This window comes from Petaurus breviceps, unplaced genomic scaffold (assembly GCF_028583685.1).
Source record: "Petaurus breviceps papuanus isolate PSGF00001 unplaced genomic scaffold, PetGlider_PUasm1.0 118, whole genome shotgun sequence".
NCBI classification, from domain to species: Eukaryota; Metazoa; Chordata; class Mammalia; order Diprotodontia; family Petauridae; genus Petaurus; species Petaurus breviceps.
In genome coordinates, this window is record NW_027185616.1 from 27,816,247 (window position 1) to 27,840,680 (window position 24,434).

Sequence of the window (24,434 nt, forward strand, 5' to 3'; positions counted from 1 at the left end):
CTCTCTTCTCTAACTCCCTCTCTCCCTCTTCCTCTCTCTCTCCCTCTTCCTCTCTCTCTTCTCTCTCCCTCTTCCTCTCTCGCTTCTCTCTCCCTCTTCCTCTCTCTCTTCTCTCTCTCTCTTTCTGTCTCTCTCTCCCTCTCCCTCTTCCTCTCTCTCTCTTCTCTAACTCCCTCTCTCCCTCTTCCTCTCTCTCTCCCTCTTCCTCTCTCTCTCTCTCTCTCTTCCTCTCTCTTCTCTCTCCCTCTTCCTCTCTCTCTTCTTTCTCTCTCTCTTTCTGTCTCTCTCTCTCCCTCTCCCTCTTCCTCTCTCTCTTCTCTAACTCCCTCTCTCCCTCTTCCTCTCTCTCTCTCTCTCTCTTTCTCTTTCTCCCTCTCCCTCTCTTTCTCTCTGTCTGTCTCTTTATTTCTCTTTCCTCCTTTTTCTCTCCATACATATATATATATATATATATATATATATGTATCACTCTTGCTCTATTGATTAGCACAATGCTTGGCACATAGTAAGCTGTTGCTATGTAAATAAATATGGTTTTTTTCATTTATTTGCAGCACTATTTTGACTATATCTTTATAGATGTCACCAAGAAGATGAAGATGATGGAGGTGAATGCCCAGTGGTTTGGTGGAGGTCTCTCCATATTCCTTCTTTCTCGATCCTCCAAGGAGTTTATCTAGATCTTAGCACTGCCAAGAGAACCTATGACCACTAGATTTGCCCCACACAAATGGAATTGCCTGGAATACAAGCTATGAGAGTATGAAGACATTGGGGAGGGGCAGCAACAGCACTGGGAGAGAGATTAGGGATTGGAGAATTGAAGCCAAGAGGGTAAAAACAACCATCATTGATTTTGTCAGCTCTAGGCTTTTGAGGTCTCTGTAGCATAATTGAATCATGCAGGAAACATGGTAGGTACTTCATTGTTGGAACAAGACAAGTTGCCTGACACAAGTGCCAATCAATAATACTTCATTCCTCTCCCTTCCTTTACCCCTTTTTTCCTTAGAAGGGGAAGGATACTTACCCTGACTCTGAAAAATTTGCTTACCTTTCTGTTTGTTTTGTCTCTTGTAGTGACAACTATGATAAATGGCTACTAATCACTGCATTGCTAATCTGTATGTTATTGTTCACATGCAGCCAGAGGGTGCCAATTGGGCAGTAACCACGAGGAGAGAAAACAATTTAAAATGCAGATATTTTGCATTCTCTGGTTAGGAGATCAGAACATAGAAGAGACCTTCAGATTACTTTTATGATGTTTCAGGGAAAAGATAAAATACTTACATTGGGATTCTTCCAGACCAAAAAAATGGAAAAAAAGTGCCTGGGGTGACCTAACTAGGTGGTTTTCCTTCCTATTGATTCCCAATGCCTGGTTTGAAAGGAAACTCACTTTTCTAGAGGGAACGGGACTGAAAGTGAGAGCAAGTAAGAGTTACTGATAGCTCTTTGTGCTTGTTCCATCTTAGAATTACATCACCATTGCACTTTTAGACAGTCAATCTTATCATGGGGAGGGGGCTGTGGTGACTGCCATACCAAACATATGATCATCAACTGATTACTTGTTGGGAGCTATTAAGCATCTAACTTCCCTTGCTGTTATTTGATATCACCCAGTAACCTTCCAATTGGTCGTTTGCTTCCTGACTGAACCTACTAGAAGGGAATGTCTTATGCAAATGATAAATCTCAATTCCCAGGCTAGATCTACTGTCTTTCTTTAAATTACTAAGTTATTTCTTTATAAATTGATAAATTGACATTCTGGTTGATGAAACAATGTTTTTATCTTGTGAGTTTCGTTAACATACTTTGTCTCAAGAATCAGTAACCTTTAACTAAAAGAATAAAATGAACTTTGTGAAGGACCAGTCTTTAAATTATAACGATCACACCAAAATGAAGTACCAAATGAGAAAATATCTGGCATAGCCTGGCAATTTGACCCATCTTTCTTCAATTTCTAAGGAGCACACATATTTTTGTTATACATTGATGCTCCTAAAATACTTTCTTTTCTTTAGTTCTTAAGAGTTCCAAAGACAAACCTCCATCACAATTCACACTATTTTCTTACCTATTTAAGGTTTTGCTTGCATGTGATACAATATAACGTGATGATAGCATGTCATATCATGCTATGTCATTCCACATTACAAATAATAAAAGATAATGTAGTGAGGTATATGACATGATATGATATAATATAATGTAATATAATAAAGACATTCAAGGAGAGTTCAAGGGGGGTTCCAGAGACTATACCTCATCACTATGAGCCTGTACCTCATCACTACCACACTCTGACACTGAAGTCATTTGCCACAAAGCTAAAAATTAAGAACAAATTTGAATATGGAGTGAAAAATTTATGGTTTAATGGTGAATAATATCCAATGTGACATCCAATAAGATATCAGTGTGATACTATATAAAAATCATTATCCTAGGTTTTGGAAACATGAGAGAAAAATTAAAAAAAATTCTTTTGCAATTATGGAGCTTACATTCTATTGGAGAATAACATGCATAAACAGACATGATAGTTTGAAAAGGAAGAGAGCTTTAACAACTAAGGGTGCCAGCGAAGATTTTCCGGAGGTGGAAGTTAAGCTAGGGATCCTAAGAGACAGAAGTGGGGAAGGAGTACATTCCTTGGAAGCCTGTGCAAAAGCACCAGGGGGATTTGAGATGTCTGTTATATTACACTATATTAACTGAGTAACTCAGGGATTCCTACTTTGCTTTGTTTTGTTGAAAGAGCCTTAATAGCCTTAACCAAGCTAATAAGGTGAAAGTGTGAAGAATCTTTTATTACCCCTGTCAGCTGCTTTGGATTCAAACCTATATAGCTAATCATTTATTAGCTTCTAATTTTAGAGGTAGCTTTTAGATGATAAGCCTCATAAAAAGCTAAAACCAAGATCCTTTCGATAAGGCAGTAAATCATTAAACTGAAAACTGACCAACTGATTTATGACTTAACTTATTCACATACTTTCTCCTATGAGAAATATATCTAGACTTCTGTTTTCCATCTCTGCTTTATCCAGCTTTTAACCATTTTTAAGGTCAGACCAACTGTTGCAAATACAGCTGCTTTGACTGGTTTTTAGTAGATTACTGAGCAGGCAGTTGGAGATATATTAGGGCAAATGAGATCTTTGTATCTTTCTCAGCTCATGTCATTGAAGCTATGTTTTATTCTACCTACATGCCAAGGTAAGAAAGGAAAATGCACTTAGTAACCTCTGGGGGCTTCAGACTTTGGGGACCCTCAGTAGAAATAAATGAGCTTGTTTCCTCTCAGTTTTCCTTTTCCTTTCCTTATGGTACAACTTAGGAGGAAAGATCACTGAATTTAGCTCTGCAAGGGCTCTTAGGAACAACTATACTTCATTTTACCTGATTGTATAGATAAAAAAGTTCAAAAACATGGGTGCCAATATTTTATTTCTTTTAAAACTTCCTTTCTGCATAAACTATGACAACCGTACAGAGTTCAGTGCTGTGATCAGATAACACTTTATAACTGGGTGAGGCTGACATAGCTAATGAGATGCATAATGTTTGTCTTCCTTGGTACTTATTACCAACTTATTAAGCAATATATGTATGACTAGAATTGCTATTATTTTATATACTAAATTCATTGTTTTTGGGGCTGAGGAGACATGGGGAGAACCAGATCACCTTTAAGGTTGATAGTAAGTCATTCTGGGTAGACTCCTCTTCACAAGTAGTCTTAGAGGGACATGGGGAAATTGGGAGATTAAGGTATGGTGTGTGAGCCCATCTCCTCAATTTGCCCTACATTAGGCAGTTTGGATGGGGAGGAAGCAAAAAGAGTTTTGGAGAGAGGAAGGTTTTTTGAGCAGTACCCCTGGAAAACAAGGAACAGCTGGGTGGCACAATGGATGGAGTGCCAGACCTTGAGTCAGGAAGACCTGAATTCAAATTAGCTTATGCAATCCTGGGCAAGTCATATAACTCTGTTTGCCTCAGTTTCTCCATCTGTAAAATGAGCTGGAGAAGGAAATAGCAAATCATTCCAGTGTCTTTGCCAAGAAAAACCCAAATGGGGTCACAGAGTCAGACATGAGTGGAAAATGACTGAATTAACAAAAGAATAGAGTCTACTTTTTCAGGTATCTTGGTCTTTTCAGGAGCTAATCACAGTCCAGTGCATTCAGTGCATTCAGGGACAAATCTCTACTTCTAGGAGATTTTGATAGGCTAGGCACATCATTCTTCCCCTATATCTCTGCTCCTCCCAATAGGAATTTATTGATGAAATTGGATTACAAGGATAAGATCATAGAAACCCCTTTCATTTGACAGACTTATGCCTATATTTCCAATAAAAGCCAGAAAAGGTAAATTACATTTCTCAAGGTCACAACTGGTTGTAAGTAGCACAGTCTGCATTTGAACCCAGGCTCTGTAACTTTAGATCTTGAATTCCTTTCCAGTTCGCTACCCTAAATGCTTGAAGGAAAAATGAAACCAGAGAAAAGTTATAGGTCACATGAGATGTGTAAAAATAGGGAGTTGGGTAAGACTTAACTGCCTTTGCTTTGCTTCCCTCACATCTCTTCTCACCCACTCCTTTGGTGGTGGTACCAGAATTAGTGATAGGTTGGCTGAATCATCTTTAGTAGTCATTATCTTCCCCACTGACTCCCCTACCAGAGTTTCTCACTGTTCCGCTTGAATCCTGAAGCCCAGGGCCTGTGGGTGGGGAGGGTGGAGTCAAAAGGGATGTGGTTCTGGCAGTATCTCAGATCCCTTTATCTCTGCCACAACTCTCTTCCTGTCAATGACCCTGGCCACAAGCTTCTTCTTGGGGGAGAACATCCACAGTGACTAGCTTAATGGCAGGTTAAAGTTCTGCTGAACAGTGAGTACCACTAGAAACTCAACAGAATAGGAAGCATTCTCGTTTGTGTTTTGGCCTGTGCCTTTTCTTACAAATAAGCTCCCAGAGAGTTCAGAAGCAAGACTTTGGAAAGTCAGGAGTGTTTGCAGAGGCGAGGGGAGGGACCAAGTTAAGCTCCATATTTTAGTGCAACATTGTTGAAAGACTTCAAAATAGTAGGCACATCATTCAACCCACACAAATTCCTTTTACTCTACAAAATTTGCAGGAGCCTCTTTGAAGAGGTTATTAGTGTTAGTCTCTCCCTTTTCTTCATCATCCTAATGTCCCTGGCCCATGAATAGAAAACAGGTTCACCAGCAGTCACAGAAAATGTCTTCTTTAGATTTACCTCCTTATCACTACTTACACTCCCCACTATCCTACTGAGTTTCTCAGAATAAAAGGTTATCCTCCACTCAGCAGTCAAAAGGATCTTCCTGAAGTACAGATGTGACCGCGTCTCTCCCTTACTCACTAAATTCTAGGCGCTCCCTGTTACTTTTAAGATCAGAAATAGAGTCTTCTGTTTGTCTATTAATGCTCTTCAGAACTTGACCCTTCTTACCTTTCTAGGCTTCTTATGCCTTACTCCCCATCCACATAATCCCTGATATGGTAATCCGGGACTTTCAGCGTCCTCACACACTAAATTTCATCTCCCCTTTCCCTGCCTTTTAATGGAACACCATGTTTGGACATTTTCTCTCCCCATTTCCACCTCCTGGCTTCCCTGGATCAAATACTACCTTCTGTAGAAGACCTTTCCATGTCTTTCCCTTTCCCACTCCCAGTATCTTCTTTCTGAGATTACCTCTCATTTATTCTGTGTATATCTTGTAGGGACATAGTTCTTTGCATGTTGTCTCCCCCATTAGAATGTGAACTTCCTGAAGATAATAACCATGTTTTTTTCCCCTCTTTTTGTGTTTTATAAATGCATGCTGACTGACTGACTATGAGAACTGCTTCTGTAGATTTTGTAAATAAAATAAAATAAAACTTTCAGATTGTGAGAGGGCTCCCTTAAAAGGTTCATAGGATTGGGGGCAGCTAGGTAGTGTGGTGAGTAGAGTGCCAGCCTGGAGTCAGAAGGACCTGAGTTCCAATCTGGCCTCAGACACTTAACACACACACACATACACACACACACACAAACTAGCCATGTGACCTTGGGCAAGTTACTTAACCCCAATTTTCCTCCAAAAAGCAAAAAAAAACCCAATATATTATGGGGCGGCTAGGTGGTGTGGTGAATAGAGCACCAGCCCTGGAGTCAGGAGGACCTGAGTTCAAATCCGGCCTCAGACACTTAACACAAAAACTAGCTGTGTGACCTTGGGCAAGTCACTTAACCCCAGGTGCCTTCCAAAAAAAGCAAAAAAAAAAAAACGGTTCATAGGATCACAGGGAGATCATAGGAATTAATATTTATATCTAGAAAGGTCATGTGGTGTAGTAGATAGATTGGTAATCCCAGAGTCAGGAAAATTTGGGTTCAAGTCTCCTCTGACACATACTGGCTGAGCGGCCATGGAGAAGCCATTCAGACTCTCTTTTGCCCTTAAATAGAAGTGGTTGCTGTCAGTCTATTAAGTGTCTAGTCTGTGTTCACTTCTGGGGACAAGAGACAAAAATGAGTCTTTTCCCTCAAGGAGTTTACATCTATAAGAGAGATATTATATACATTGAGCCTATAGAAGATATGTTCTCAACAAATACAAGGCATACTAGGCTATTGCATATATTTGTGATAGGGGAGGGCAAGTTCTAGCACTTAACAATGTACACTGGTGAAGGGAGCTCCTGTCCAAAATGTTCCTCATCCCAAGAAATCATAGGCCCAGAACTGTTTCCCCTAATCCCCATCCCTAATAGTAACCAACACTTATAGTATTATAACATTTATAGAACACTTTATAATGCTTTTCCTCACTTGAGTCTCACAGTAATATTGTAGGAGAGGTAATTGTCATAGATTTGTCTTCAGAGACAGAAATATCTGGTATCAAGTCTCCCTTTCCCCCTCTTTAATGAATATTTACTGTGTGACATTGGGAAAGTTCCTTAATTTCTCAGTGTTCTAGACAACTCACTAAGACTTTAAGTTTGTAGAGAAGGTGCCAAGGTAGAAGAAGTAGATTTCTCACTTCTTCTATACCAAAGAAATCACATGTCTAGAACAGGATTTATATTATTATTCCATTGTACAGATAAAGAAACTGAAGCTTAGAGAAAATAAAGGTCTTGGTCACATTGGCAGTAAGCAGAGGCAGCGTCTGAGTTCATCATTATACTGCAATACTCTCTCCTTGATTTAGAGACTTTGGAAGTCATTTATTCTGACCTTTTAATTTTATAGATGAGGAAACGGAGATTCATAGAGGTCACAAAAATAGCAAGAAAGAGATCCAGAGTGTAGAGCCTTGCAGTAAATCATACTGTGAGTGGTCTCCTATCTACTTTACTATTTTTGTGCAGGTGACATTGGACAAAAATTAACATAAGGGAAGTCTTAAAGGAAGATGAATAGGAATATGGCAGAAAACATGAGCATTCACCATGAGGGTTGTGCATGTATGCTGATGGGAAAGAAATAAGTGAAGCTATCTCCAAACCACCTATTATCCACACTTCAGTTCTTTAAGGGATGCATAGTTAAATTTATGGGGTATTTTTTGCAGTACATGGCAGGTGCTACTTCCTTAAATGCAGGGCTCTGCAAACATTTAGGGGTAAAGGGACAATTTGGAGGAACTGTTTATTGGAGACTAGCTTCCTCGGTAGTCAGAAACTTGTGCCAATTTAACCTTTAGTTTTGAAAAAGACCCTGGCTAGGGGACATAATTATGTCTGGAATCCGGATTAAGGCCTGTAAATCTTTGGTGAATGGGATTACAACACATGCATAATACTCCCCTAACTCTCTTATGGACCCTGAAAGGCTAACCTCCAAATGATGAATTATTTTTACAGTAAAGGCTTATCTTTTCAGGTGCTTTATAGAAGTCTACAATGTCAGTCTGTGAATGAATGAGTCATGGAGCTATGATTAATTTACAAATTCTTCAAACATGGAGTATAGTCTAGTGCCTGAGGAGGTTAACAAAGAAGGGAGAATTCTTCACTGTAGCATTAGTTATGCTTTTCTCCTGAACGACACTTCTCCACTTACATTTCATTCTGTTTTACCTTCAAGAAGACAAATGGAGGAAAAGGGTAGATATAGGAGGCAGATTATCCCTGCTATCACCCCTGCCCCTACTTCCCTTCCTTAAATTTTGAGTGAGACAATCATTTCTTAAACCTATAACATGAAATAAAGGCAACAGGGAAAAGTGAACGGCATACTGGTCAAAAACTGCTGCTGGCAGTTATTAGCTACCATTTAACTTGGGAAGATTATTTGACCTGAGATTCTGGAGATTCTCTAAGACTTTCTATTAAATTAAATATATTCCTATATCCATGATGGAAATCTGTAATTTACATATAATTTATAGTCTTAAAGAGCTTCCTCCGATAGTCACACAGCAACTATGCTGACTTCAAGGTCACTTTTTAAAGCCTTGTAATAGTAGGTGCTTAATAAATAAATAAATAAACAAACAAACAATCAAACAAACAAACAAACAAATAAATAAATAAATAAATAAATAAATAAATATATATATGTAGCCTTTTTTTGGAGGGCAATTGGGGTTCAGTAACTTGCCCAAGGTTACACGGCTAGTATTTTTGTGTGGGTGTTAAGTGTCTCAGGCTGGAACCGAACTCGGGTCCTCCTGACTCTGGGGCCGGCTCTTTACTCACTGCGCCACCTAGCTGCCCCAATAAATATTTTTTAATTGAATATCTGCATTGATGAAATAAAACAACAACAATAACAATATTTACAAGGCACTGTGCTGAGTGCTTTACAAATATTATTTCATGTGATCTTGAAAAACCTTGGAAGGTAGGTGTTATCATTATTTCCATTTCAGAGTAGAGGAAACTGAAGCCAATAGAGGTCAAGTGACTTGCCCAAGTTAGTAAGCGTTCAGGGTTGAATGTACTCAGGTCTTCCAGATTCTAGGCCCAGCTGTCAGTCCACTGAGTTGCCTGAACTGCCTCAATAGATCTTCAATGGCTAGTGATTAAGAAATTCTTTTTTTGGAGGTGGTGCAGAAACTGGGCTTAGACACCTAGGTGGGGAAAAGGAATTATCTTTCATTGTTTCATGGGCGAATTGTAGGACTCTGGTAAATTACTCTATTCCTCTTCACATAAAGAAAATAGAACAGAAAATGGGGGTGTTAGTCATGTACTGAGGAAGGGAAATTGCTTTGATTCACTTATTTTTTTAGAAGTTCATTCTTTAATAACCTTCCAGAATATAATCATTCCCTATACATTTATAGATGCACAGGAACACCTATACAATCATAAACTGACCTCTGGGATTTTCTCTAAACTGTGCCATCTTCCTTTGCCTTATAGGTTAGAACAGGTGTTTTCATTGCCTCTTTAAACTCTCCTAGGACAGCCTGCCTGGAGCAGTCATTTCAAACCTAATTAAAAATTAAAATGAGCAGTTTTTCCAATGAACTCCCTTTCATTTACAGTAGTTGAATTTCTCCACCTGTATGATTACCAAATTATACTCATTACCTTAGGGCCTGGGATGCATATAACTAGATTAATGGTCCTCTTTTATCTCTAACTTTGTAGAGGCCCTGCCACATAAGGAAGCTCCTCTCATTATTTTTACTTTGAGGACACCTAGTGGTGATTTATTGGTTGAATCCCATAGGGGCACCATGGAAAAACAACATCCAATTTATTTAGCTCAAGCAGATGCTTTCTTCCCCTTTATTTTCGTGCTGATTCCTGAATAACAACTGAATAGCTTCCCACTTACAGATGGGCACTGCCTGAGTATGGTGATGAGACTACTGAGACATCAGGGCATGAGCTAAGCAGAGTAAACAGAACCTTGCCAAGATTTTAAAATAAATTCTTCCCCTTTTCTGCCTAAGTTCCCACAAATCCCACAGAAAAGTTCTCCTGGACTGAATGTCTCACAATTGCTTTCCAAGGAATTCATTATTGTGTTTGTGCTTTTTATTTTAAGTTAGAAGCCCAATTAATTTCTGCATTACTATTGGCCTTCTTTCCTGGGATGTTGTTGAAACTTGGATTGGTTTTTTTTTAAATGCCCTACTAATCCTTTATACTTGGGAAGGTATTTTGTGGCCCATGGATTGCCCAATCAATATGTATTATAGAATCTGTTGGGTTATGTGGAATTGAATTCCCTCACCTCTTCTCTTTCTTCCACTCCATACATGTACTCAAGGGGCTTATGAATAGTTCGTCTTCTATAGTGAGAAGAATTATTTGATTCCTCTTATCCACTCTGAATCCCCAGCATAATTAGTATGATTTTGCTCCACTGAGTTCTTTTTCTTCTGAATTTCTTTCTTGTATGTGGTATATAAGAAAGAATTTTGAACTTGGAGTCAGGAAAGTCCTAGGATTGAATTTTGACTCTGACACTGAGCTGGGTCACCAGAGGCAAGTCCCTTAATGTTACCGAGCCTTGGTTTTCTCATCTGTTAAATGGGTATAATATAGCACCTACCTTCTAAGATAATTGAGTGGGCCAGATGAGATTTATGAATGGAAAGTGATTTGTGAACCTTAAATCCTCCTGCTGCTACACTTGTTCTTTGCCAGAAATTTTGGGTCAAATTGTTCCCATTTTTTTTTTGCAGCCGTCATTTTTGACTTTAAAATGAATAGTCATTGGGCAAATTTATTATCTAGGGTCCCTGAAAACTGTTTTTAGTGATTTATGTCCAGAAACAAATAAAAAACATAATCTCTTAGGTGTAAGTAATGTATTCTACATTAGAAAGACTGAATTTTAGTCCTGGCTACTGATTAATAGCTAACATTTACAAAGTGTACAAAATGCTTTCCTCCCAACACATTGTGAGTTAGTGCAAATATTTTTGAGATTTTATAGATAAAGAAACTGACCACACCTTCCTTCCAATATATGTACATATACACACATATTCTATCTGTATGTATATATAACACATACCCTCTGTCTATATGTATATAATATATGTACACATACTACTTGTGTATATGTATGTGTTTATCTTATATATACTTAGCGATTTACATGTTTTATCCCTCATTAAAGTAGAAGTTCCTTGAAGGCAGGGATTCCTTTTGTTTTCCTTTCTTTTCCCAGAACTTAGCATAGTTTCTAACACATAGTAAGCATTTAATAAATGCTTGTTGACTGACTGGTTGGGGCAAGTTATGAAATTTGTTATGAAGTTATAAAACATTTTTCTGAAATAAATACTTATTTTCATAAACACCCCAGGCAATTTTGACTATAACTTTCAGACAAGTCAATCCCAATAGTGAGGGGTGGCTAGGTGGCACAGTGAATAAAGCACCGGCCCTGGAGTCAGGAGGACCTGAGTTCAAATACGGCCTCAGACACTTGACACACTTACTAGCTGTGTGACTTTGGGCAAGTCACTTAACCACAACTGCCCTCCAAAAAGCAAAAAAAAAAAAATCCCAATAGTGAAATCAGGGTCTAGACCCAAAGTAAAGAATACTCGCTATTCATTCATTCACTTGTTCATTCTTCATGGATTCATTTAAAAAAATATTTATTAAGTAACTAACGAGTGTAATTTGGTAATAGATAATACTTGAAATATATGAAGGATCCATGATTTTGTCAATGTAGGGTACTGTTAAATTTATGACTTAGTAGATAAAACACAGGAAGTTGCCTGAGGTATGGAGATGCCAATTGACTTGCCCAATTTAACATAAACAATAGTCTTCAGAAAAAGGATAGAATTCGGCTTCCTCTGAATTTAAGCCCAGTATGCTCTCTGCTGCTCCTGATTGCATCTCCTATGAAATACATCTATATTATTAATAACAATAAATGTGTATGTACGCATGCATCTAAGTATATATGATTGTTCATATTTGGACTGGACCTGTGGTTTTACTGCTATATTCCTGTCTATAGTGTATTCTTTATTCTCCATACTTCTACCATGCCGCAAGAGATTCCTCATCCTGAAATGTCATTCCACACCTAGATTTCTCACCCTGGAAGTATATTCCCTCCCTCCTCACGTTCTCTTTTCTTCTGACTGACTGGTTGCTTCCCAAACCTCGATTTTAAGGAAAGGATCCAGGCCAACCATGCCTTTATTCCCTTCTAGCTTGTACAGCTAATTCTCTAGAGCTTTTCTACTTTTGCCACAGTTAGGGTACTGTGTACTCTTTCCTTTTTAGTTTCTTTTCCTCCCATTAGAATATAAGCGTCTTGAGGGAAGGGATTTTTTTCTACTTGTATTTGTATTCCAGCTCTTAGCACAGTGCATGGGTAGCACATACTATCTGTTTAATAAATGCTTGTTTTTGGGGTGGCCAGGTAGCACAGCAAGTAAGAGCACTGGCCCCAGTGTCAGGATGACCTGGGGATCGAATCCAGGCTCAGACACTTATCACACACCCAGAAACACCTGGCTGTGTAACCTTGAGCAAGTTACTTAACCCCAATTGCTTAGGGGCAGCCAGGTGGCTCAGCAAGTAAGAGCACTGGCCCCAGTGTCGGGATGACCTGGGGATCGAAACCGGGCTCAGATATTTAGCACCACACCCAGAAATAACTGGCCGTGTAACCTTGAGCAAGTTATTTAACCCCAGTTGCTTTAAAAAATATATAAAAAAAATAAATGCTTGTTTCTGTTATCGATGTGGCCCACAGGCCTCGTGTTTGACATCTCTGCACAAGGCTCCACTGTCTCTCCATTTTATAGAATATGTATTTCATATATATCCTAATATTTTATAAATATGTTCTATTGTTATTGTTTAGTCAAGTCCATGGAAATCCATTTGGGGATTTCTTAGCAAAGATACTAGAGTGGTTTGCTTTTTCCCTCTTCAGCTCATTTTACAGATGAGGAAACTGAGGCTAACAGGTTTAAGTGACTTTCCCAAAGTCACCCAGGTAGTAAATGTCTCAGGCCAGATTTGAATTCAGGTCTTTCTGACTCCAGGCCTGATGCTTTATCCAATGTTCCACCTAGCTGCTCATAATATATTTTATTTTTATATATTTATTTACATTTTAATATATTATTTATATATTATATTTACACATTATTTATGTATTTTTATATATTATATTTATAATTTTATGTATAGAAATAACTCACATTTTATACTTTACAAATGAATGGCTCAAAATAATCTTTTAAAGTAGGTAATACCTGTGTGCATGTGGTTCCTCTTGCTGAGAAACTTTCAACAGAGTAGGGGATTTTCAAAAATATAATTTAAAACATAAATGAGGGCATAAGAGAGACACAAAATACCATAGGAAGGTGCCATGACTTTTGGCAAGGGAAATCAAAGAAGACTTACTGGAGATGGGGTAGCATTTGAGCTGAACCTTAAAGAAGGATAGGGTATAAGTAACAGGTAGAAATGGAGGGACAGAATTCTAGGTGTAAGCAATTCTAGGAGCAGTAAAAGTTATGCATTTAGGAAACTATGTTGATAAGAGGGAGTAGTTCAAGATACAATTAGAAAACAAGATCCAACATTATGGAATTTTAGTTTTGGATGAGACCTTTAATAACATTCAGTCCAACCTTCTCATTTTAAAATAAGGGAACTGTAGAGATTAATTCACTTGCCTAAATGCCACTTAGTGACAATGCTAACTGGGTCTAGATAATGGAATTTTGAATTTCAGGACAAAATACTGGGATTTTATTTAGTAGATAGGAAAACATTGAAGGGTTTTGCACAAAAGTGACCTGATCAAAGGTGCACATGGGGAAGACTAATTTGGAGGAAGTGGTATGGGACATGTTTGAAGAAAAATAAATAGAAGGGGAAATAAATTATGCTGTAGTAATACAGCAAGAAATAATAGGATACTGAATTAGGATCCTTATGGAGGAATCAATCTATCTATAAATTAACCTCCATTAAGTGCCTACTATGTGTCAAGCAGAGTGGTGGGCTCCAGGGAGCCAAAGAAAAATGAAACATTCCCTACCCTCAAGGAACTTACCTTCAAAAAAAGGAAAAAAATATCCATGTTCTCTTATGTTCTATACCACCCCTGGGAGATAGCTACTAAATACGCTATTATTTTCATTTTTGTAAATGCAGTATAGGATTAGACAGGTGCTAGGATCATTATGGATAGAAGATGGAGAGGACTTGGTCAGAGGGGATAATTGTTATTCACTTATTTTCAGTTGTGTTTTCTTTGCAAAGGCACTGGAATGGTTCACCATTTCCTTCTCTTTTTCATTTTATAGATGAGGAAACTGAGGCAAAAAGCAAAGTGACTTTCCCAAGATCATATAGCTAATAAGTGTCTGAGGTCAGATTTGAACTCAGGAAGATAATTCTTTCTGACTTCAGGCCTGGTACTCTATCCACCACACCACCTGATTGCCCGGAGGTTCAGTCATTCAAATTGTGTCTGACTCTTCATGACCCTGTGGACAATACTGTCCATGGTATTTTCTTGGCAAAGCAACTGGAATGGTTTGTAATTTCCTTCTCCAATGGATCAAAGCAAACAGAAGTTAAGTGATTTGCTCAGGGTCACACAGCTAGCAAATATTTGAACTCAGGTCTTCCTGACTTTAGGTCCAGTGCCCTATGCACTAAGCCACCTAGCCATCCAGTGGGAAAAAGCTATGTTCAATTCCTGCGTAAGATACTTCTTGGTTTTATAACACTAAATGTCTCTTAGTCTCAGCTTCCTTCATATGTAATATTAGGAGGTTGAACTAAATCACACTCCAACGTTTCTTCTAGATCTGTGATGCTATATTAGGTGAGAAGGAAAAGGCAAAGAAGTCTCTGTCTCCAGGGTTTCTATCTTGGAGTGATAGGGATGCTATTGTTAGAAATGGGGAAAAGCTTTTATTATCCCCAAAGATATATGTTAGCAAGAGATGACAGATATTACTTAATTACCATTTATATATGTTTTAAGCTTCTCTCTGATACAGTTGATAGAACCTTACCTCTGGGTTCAAATCCCACTTCTAATGCTTATCATGTGTGTGACGTCAAGCAAGCCACTTGAAACATCCCTGGGCATTAGTTTCATCATCTATACAATGAGGGAGTTTAATCAGATAATTTCTGAGGTCTCTTCTATCTTTAAATTATATAATCCTTTGGAGCAAACCAATTAGTCACTTTTCAACTTTCACACTCAGGCCCCAATTCTTTTTTCTTAACACTCACTTATGATAACCCTGCTCTCTTTAACATCTCTAATCACAAGTCTCTAGTCTTTATTCTCTCATGAAGCTTCTGGCTTCATGTCAAAGTAGAGTAAGTGAAACATTAGATGTTGTCATTTTAGGTTGTCAGAATGACCTCCATATTTTAAAAAAAAGTTTCCATCTTTAAAACTTTGAAATTCCTTTAGCCAGGCAAAGAACTTTTCACTCTACAGAGCTAAAACTTTACATGCAAATAGTCTTAGAGGAAGGAACACAGTCAATTAAATATATACTAAAGTATAAATAGAAGGATTATAGATTTAGAACTCAAAGGGACCCTAGAGGTGAAATAGATCAACCCTTTCATTTTACAGGTGAGGAAATTGGGACTCTCAAGGTGCATAAGTGACTTGTTGTATCAGTTGTTCAAGCAGTAAGTGACAGAGCTAAGATTCAAATCCAGGTTCTTTGACTCTAAATCTACCTCTCAATCCATTATACCCTACATTGTTATATATTGGAGGCAGTTTATATCAGTTGAGATCTGAATGTTAAATTTTCAATGTGAACATTTATACCCTAAAGATCAGCAAATAATAAAAAATAAGACTTGATTTATTGTTTGGCTGATTAGCTGTAGACTAAAGAAAGTAATGGGGGATGTATTGATAATGGCAAATGATTGATATTCAAAAACTTAAAATATATTACATGTATAAAGATAAATATGTGTGTATGTATTTTTTGGTAGGGGAAGCCAGTGGTTAAATCAAAACAGCCCTTACTAATGGTATTACAGGTTTTGAAATGACCTATATCTAGCCTCTTGGTATAGTCAGAGGCTGCGCTGGTACACACACACGTGTATGCATATATGAATCGTACACTGTACATACATGTGTATATGCACACATGTATTTGTGCATTCATACACATATACATACACACATGAGTATGCATGTCTGTGTGTATGTGTGTCTGTACATTTGAAAGTACTGGAGTCCCCATCCCTGTGCTTATACCATATATAATATAATTTCTAATGGAAGTTTTTTGGCAGATGGCATAACTTTGTTTAAATGTTCATAAAGTCCTGTAAACTTGTGAATTAGCATTAACATCTAGAAATTGCTTGAGTGGGAATGGGGAATGTTAGGAAGTAGAGAATAAGAGAAAGAAAAGAGGCTGTTGGGAATCCTTAAGACTAATATAAACTTCTTAATATCATCCTCCTCTCCCTCCTACCTCCAATTTGTATCAGCTAAGCAATATTTTATAAAAATACACACTTCCAGAAGGGTTAAAGGGATTAAAAATTATTTTCTTTCTAATGTTATAGGAATGTAAATTTTTCAGATCTTCCCTGCCCCTAGGTTAAGTGCACCTGGAACCTGTGGTGGGAGGCTTGTTTTTTAGGAACACCCACACCTTGGTGCTTTGTGATTGGGCAGTGGTCAAGAGAGTTGTTACATTCTTTGACCCAGGAGAAGGCTATATAATCCCTGATGTGAGACTTTGTTTTGGGGTTCACTTTGAGAAGTGTTGTGTGATTTGACCAGATGAGACTCTGGGCAGCTGTTGAGAGTCCCCGGCTTTGAAAAACCCAGATGTTGATGCTTCCCTCTCTGGTAACTGGGATTAGGTATGGATGTAATGGTTGGACAGTTTGGAAGCCTGTCTGCTGAAATGTTCTTGTAACTTATGCTTGTAACCTCTGTATACTCTGAAGTTCTGGATGCTGACCTTTTCCACCTGAACTAGGTAAGCAATATATGTTTGATTGATTAAAGCAAGATTGTTAACCCATTTTGAGTTGCTTTCCTTTAGCAAAGCGGATCGAAGAACCTGTGTTGGCAGCCACCCTGGGGACGGTGGGGTGCTTGCTGCTACATCTACTTATTTGTGAATTAGTTTACTTAGTTTTCTTCATATCTTAACTGAGATCAGTCTATACTGAAGGAATAAACAAAACAATCCCCACTTTCTAGGAATAAGAAGATAAAAGATCTACCATACCACGTGTCCCAAAAGTCCTAGTGCAGTTTTACATTTTTAATAGTCCTGGTCAGGCCACATATAAAGTATCACGTTTAGTTGTGGGCACCATCTTTGAGGAAGGACATTAAATAACTGGGCAGTATCTAGGGAAAGCAACCAGGATGGCAGAGCCTTAGTTCAGGCCTTATGAAGTTGGTTAAAGGAACTAAGCATGTTTAACCTGCGAAGAAAAGTCACAGATGAGCACTTGCTACTGTGTTGTAGTGACTCAGTACAGGTGGGAGCGGATGGACCCAAAGGTTCCTTTCTATTCTGAACTTCTTTGGTTGGTGGTATGGAATGGAAGTATTTATTGTGGGTGGGAGCAGGGTAAAGAAAATGTCAACCATTCATTTGGGGGAGTACTTTATCTTGGATAACTAAGCTTCTAATAGCCCTTGGAATTTTAGAGAAAGGCCATGCTGATCCATGGATATGTCTCTTCTGGAATAATATTTTTTCCTAATATATTTCTTATGGTTGTGAGTCTTCACATTGGGCCTAATGTAATATTGGTACACGTAGTTGTACAGCCTTAAAATTTTATTGATATTCTTCTTTATTGAAGTCTGGGTTGGTTTGGAATTTGCTCTAATTTCCTTCAGGGAATACATATGTGGGAAGCCTATTGGCATCCATATCTCTCTACATATATGTACACGCATGCACAATATACAAATATAAACACAAATGCATACATTTGTAATACATATTTGTGGTTATATACATGTAAATTTACATATACGTTATATACACAATCATGTACATATATAATGTATGAATATCTATCTCATTCTATATAAATCTGCATCTCTCTCCACACACACATATGCATATATGAATACTTATAAACCTACAAACAGATTTTTATAAAAATAACACATATTTGTGGTTAAATATACATATACTAGATGTGTACAAATTTATATGTACATTACACAATTATAAACGGATATAATGCATGAATATCTCCCTATTCCCCTCTCTTTTTTTCTCGTCTGACACGTCTTGCTTTTAACCAAAAGATAATAGTTCTTGATAACAGCTTTTGTCTTTATAATTGTCCATATAATAGCTTTAATTTTCAATAGGGAAGGGAAAATTGTGGCTTTCCATTCAATAAAATGATAAGATGGATATGAAATGTTTTGCAAATCTCAAAGCACTACATAAATGTCATTTGTTGTTAACAGTTACTATTTTCAGCGAATGGTTCACCCTGTTTTATAGGTGTCATGTTGTATTTTTGACACTAGGTGGAGCCAGTAAGCCTTGCACAGAAACCTCAAAGAAATCTGACACAGCAACCTGAAACAGCCCTGAAATTGGACTCAAATTAATTTTAGATATTTACAAATAAATTGTAAACTAGTGCATTATTTGAACCAGTTATTTAATTGCATTAACTCTCTGATGAGTTCTTTGCTCCACTAGTCAGCTTATTATTTTGGAAATGAACAAGTCTATGCTGGTCTTTCCAGCTTTTCCCTACTTAGAAATAATTTAAGAATTAGAATGTTAAGGTGGATTCCTTACACTAAGTAGAATGTGGTTTCAAACGGTCTTGAATTTTAATGTGGTAAAATAGTAAGACTATGCAACCCAGAAGACCTGAATTTGAGTATCACCCAAAACACTAACTAGCCAAGTGATACTGATCAAGTCCCTTCCTCTCTCAAAGTCTCAATTTTCTCACCTGTAAAATGGGAATAAAATCACTTGCCTTCCATATCCTACAAGATTGTGAAGAAAGCATTTTGTGGAAAGCATGTTACAGAAATGATGACAATGATAATGAAGATGATGATGATGATGGTAAATTAACTTTTTTTTTTGGTCTGGATCTTCAGTTTCATCGGAGAGGATTCCTGATGTGTAACCTTCTTCTACTGATGGATTTCTGGCAAACTTTAGGTAATGTACACTTCTATAGAATTGTCTGAGGATACTGAGGGCTTTAAGTGATTAGTTCATATGTAATTAAAGTAGAATTTCAATTCTTGGCTCCAAGCCTCGCTCTTTATCAACCATACCTCGATATGGCTGCCTCTTCACTTTCTTATCTAGAAATTCTTACTCCAAGATTCTGATTAATGCTCGCTATTTTGTCTCAGATCTGTCTACTTGTACTGTGATAACAACTCTTCTCCCTGGGAGTACATTGACAGTTAAGATATTTATTAAAATTTGAAGACTGTAATAATAGAGATTCATGTATCATTAGGTTGTCACCTTTTTTTTATAATTAGTTTAGTGAGGCAATTAACATGTCTTCTAATTGCTTTAAAATACATTTTATCAATGCTTTTTGCATTTATAACATGGTCATTCTGCCTACCCCCATCCCTTAAGGCTGAATCCCCCCAAAACAATGAAAAATAATTAGACCAAAAACATCTGATTAAGAAATCATGTCTGAAAATGTATAAAATATTCTGTCCTAATAATTGGCTACCTCTATGCAATGATAAGGAGGCCTATTTTATTATCTCTTCCTTGGACACTTCATTTTCCTGTTGTTACTCAAGAATTCAACTTCCATGTGCATTATAGTCACTGTTCATTTTTTCGTATTTATAAAAATTTTCTAATATTTTTCTGAATGTCTTCAGGCAGAGATTTTCTAAGTAAAAGGAGTTCAATGAGATGCCAATTTCTGGGAATAATTTTGTATCATTAATATCAATTTATATGTTTGATTTAATTCACTTTTAAATCAAACTGCCCTGCTTTTATTTTTTGTCCATTGAATTTATGAATTATTAATTTTTTTTCTGAAACTGGCTTTGTTACAATCTCCATTGTTTTGTTGCTTTGGGTATTTAGTTTTTTGTAGACAGCAATTTCTTTTGAATTTTATCAGCAATGTTTTACCAGCAAATGATTGGGTTTAGTAATTTTAGATAATTCCTTTCACCCCATATTGTGAGTTCATCTTACACATCTTTAATTTTAATAATCTGATTTTTTCTTGATTATGTAGTTTAATGATTTATCAATTTTTATCCTTTTAAAAATTAGCCCTTAATCCTGATCAGTTCTATAATCTTTTTATTTAGAAGATTATTTCTCCTCAAATGATTTCAAAAGTCCTTTCTGATTCTATGGAACTTTGAAAAAATAAGAGAGGACTCAGTCAAAAGAAGAATATGGTGTTTCTCTCATTCTTAAAAACCTATAGGAATGGCAATGCTATGATCTTTATTTTTATTTTGTAAGTTAGATTTCATCCTATATGGAATTGAAAATATGAACTAAATAATTTCTATCAACTACCTTCAAAGAAGGGTGAAGATGGTGGATAATTGGTTACTAGTCTTCTTAAAGCAATGATTCTTCCATCCTTTAATACTCCCCTATGCCACTCTTTTCCCCATAAGAAAAGTTTGAATACAAAGCATGTATACCTTTTAAGTGGGAGTCAAAGATCTCCAGAATATAATTTGGTTTTAAATCCTTTGTTCCTAGAATCCCAGAATTTTAAAGCTGAAAGTGACATTAACTGTCTCCTAGTTTTTAACTCCTCACATTTGTTTGGGATGAAAAACCTTATCCAAAATTTAATCAAGAACATGGAAATCTTTTAGGATAAGAACAGGAATTTATTCTCTTCCCTCAGGAGAAAAGGGAGGTCTTCCCCATGACGGATCATGAGGAAGAGGCACTCAATGTGAGGTGAACAGGGTTTTTAAACCTTAACACAGGCAAGCCCCCTTCCCCCGACTGTCCTATGTCCTATTGACTGAGAGGTGGACTCAAGTCTTGATGTGAAAATCTTCCCCAACAGCAGACAACAGGGGAACCCGCCACTCTCCCTCAGTGGCTGGAAATTGGGCTTACAAAGAACAAGGATGCTGATTGAGAGCAAGGGAAAGGGGGAAGGGTCCCAAAGCAAGGGAGGGGGAAGGAGAAAGACTACCAGTAGTAAAGAGGGATGTAGGTCAAAAGACTCCTGAAAGGGCTTGCTGCTGATTGAAAGCAGCAATGGAGGAGGAAGAGGGAAGTTAACTTCCTGAGAAGTTTTCACTCCCCCAGACACATTGAAAAAAGAGAAATTATTCCTCAGAAAAATTGTGGTCTTGCCAAGGTCACTGACCTACTTGTTAGCAGGACTGAGTATAGAACTTACTTCCCAACCCAGTCCCCCCCTCCCCCCCATACCTACATTATATACTAGTCTTTCTCTAGAATTAGAGAGACATTGAAAATAATAAGGAAGAATAGAAATTATTACGGTATGACCCAAATATAACAATTTAGGAGTATTTTATCTGGCTGCTTACTTTGAAAATGTCAGGAAACACTTTTCTGAAGCAGACATTCTTGGCAAGATGTTAAATGGATACTCTTGCTCTCAAATGCACAGAAGGGCTTGTTTGCTCTTCTGTGGGTGCAAGGCAGCCAGTGTGTACATCTGCTTTCTTTGATCCTGATGAGATGCAGGGGCATGGAGTTGCCACTTCCTTCCTCTCCTTCCCCCAATTAGCTAAGGCTTAGAAAAGTAGGTCAGATACTGATGTAATCCAGTAGAGTTTGAATGAAATGTAATTTTTGGATCCATAGCTAAGATCTATTCCTTAGCTCTTAGGAAGAAGCAAAATTCATTCAGCCATACTCTCTTTAGGAAATAGATTAAAATATCTTTGATCTATCTGGGTTTTTTAAAAATATACACAGTGAAGTAGGAGATAGATGGCAACAAAATTATAAAATGACTCCTTTGCCATTGTCACTAAAGAAATACCTCTCCTGTTAATGTTCTTGAGGCAGCATTAGAGTTAAGATTGCTGTAAACCTTTTAAAACAAACACAATAATCCTGAGTCACTGAGAAATGGCAGCATATCAGATACCATGACACAAACTTTTCTCCAAAATAGAAGTTCATTGCTGTTTATTGTCCTCTAGTTTGGGTGTGGAAAGCTGCTTGTCTTCCAAGAAATGTGTACTCTAGAAATGTCTACACTCTGACTTCCCTTATGAGTTTCATAGCTGCTTCCCAATACTCTTCTGATCTGTGACTAGTCTTAGAATTATATTCCTAAGGAAAAGGGTGCCAAACTGAGACAAATGTTTATAAGTATTTGCTTTGGCATTGTGGTTTGGGTCAAGAATATGAAAATCATTCATTAGTCATGGAAGGTTTAGGTATAGGACAACAACATATATGGTCAGTATGGTATAAATCTTCCAAAAAATCTCATTTCAATGACTCATTGTGGTGCCCAGAGAATCCTAGATTCTAAAAGTCTTTGTCAGAGTATCACAAGTTCTGGTAGGTTCTATGGAGTTAAAAAGGCTTCAGTCTTTGGACCGGACAACAGATTGGATGAATATTGTCCAGTGACTAGCCTAACTTGGTTTGAGAGGCTCATTGCCAGGCTCATTTAAAAGTAGTGATTTTTTTTTAGCTATTGTAACCCACAGAGATTTACTAAGATACAGAAGTATGTGTCAAACATCCAACTTAATATAACCATAGATCCTTAAATAATTGAAGCAATATGATTAACATTTTCCATAGAAAGGGTGGCTAGGTGGTGCAGTGAAAAGAACACTGGCCCTGGAGTCAGGAGGACCTGAGTTCAAATCTGACCTCAGACACTTAACCCTTATTACCCATGTGACCTTGGGCAAGTCACTTAACCCCAAATGCCCTTCAAACAAGACAAAAAAAATTTCATAGAAGTCTTCCACCAAGGCCTCATTATGGTAGAGGTAATATAAGCAGAGATTATGCTAATAGAAGACAAATACCGGCAGATCTACCAAAGGTGGAAAACACTCAAAATTTTGTTGATTATATCTCCAAAATATGTCTCATTTCCTATCTTCTTTCCTAAGGTCATTAGCTTAGTTCATTCCTTCATCACCTCTCATATGGCTTATTGTCATACTCTCTTAGTAGTTATTTTTGCCTCAAAACTCTTCCTGCTTCAATTCATCTGCCATATAACAGGTCAAGTGATTTTCTCAAAATGAACATCGAATCATGTCACTTATTCCCTGCTTATAAATCCTTACTGATTCCTTATTGTTTCTGGGATTAAATCTCAATTCCTTTGTTGCTGATGAATTTTTAACAACTAGCTCTCTGGGGAAAAAAGTACACATGAAACACTTTTAAGTTTAATCTGCAATATTAACATTTGCCCCCATATCTTTCTAAGTTTAGACAAAAATCAAACAATAAATCAAATCTTGATTTGTATCCTTTGTCCATTTGTGAGGTGTAAATATTCTCAATGAAAATATAACAATTACTATTTGAGCTGGCTCTGGCATGCTACTGTAAAAACCCCTTTATGAAATGCTTTCTAGATCAGTTTATATTGTGTGGAAAGGGAACAAGAAGAATGCTGTATCTTTTCTTTATATTTGTGACTAAACTTTAGAACTAAACTTAATTCCATTATAAATTGAGTAGTCACATCTCTTGTCCTTCAGTTGTGGGTTTTATTTTCCTTCATCTTCTCTCAGGATATTTTCAAGGCCTTTAATTATATATATTTGTCACCACCAGTGTCCTTCCTATCATGATGTGGTATTTGAAAATTGATATTTTCCTTTACCTCTCTTTGCATAGAATGCTATTACGTTGTGCTTAGTGTATCATTCTGTCTGGGCTACCCCCCTAATTTGTGCTCATGTTCATGGGTTGGGATTGAAAAAGGAAGCTACTACCTCTTGTTCAAGGGGTAACTACTATTGCTACTGTGACTCACAAGCCCAAGTGTGCTTCCTATTAACCATTAATTTTATCTAATTAGCTCTTAGCAAAGGCACTTACTAAAATGGAATTGTAAGAACAGTTGGTACAAAACATTCCTTCCAAAGCCTGTATGACTTGTACAATTTTCAAAATACACACAGTATACATGGGAAGAGTGTGTCCAAACTTAGAAAATAATTCTTATCAAGACATGAATAGGAACTGTATGCATCAACTCAGAAAATTCTCCTTGCATAAATAAAAATATACTTATATTACATTCATATGACCCAATTTGGTTAACAGCTTCCAAGAAGGTAAGTATCTCTTTAGCTTCTAGTTTAGAACTAGTAGGAAAAGAGGTACTATAAATATTTTCGTCCATTGGTCCTTCTTTCTTTGCTCTCTTTAGGCATTGCCTTATATTGTTGGGTCAAAGGGTATGGACA

At 37.2% G+C, this 24,434-nt stretch overlaps 1 pseudogene; it reads left to right on the plus strand.

The window, feature by feature from the left end:
* Positions 1-24,434, plus strand: part of LOC138161097 (histone H3.3A-like) — a 56,152-nt pseudogene that overhangs the window by 11,770 nt on the left and 19,948 nt on the right.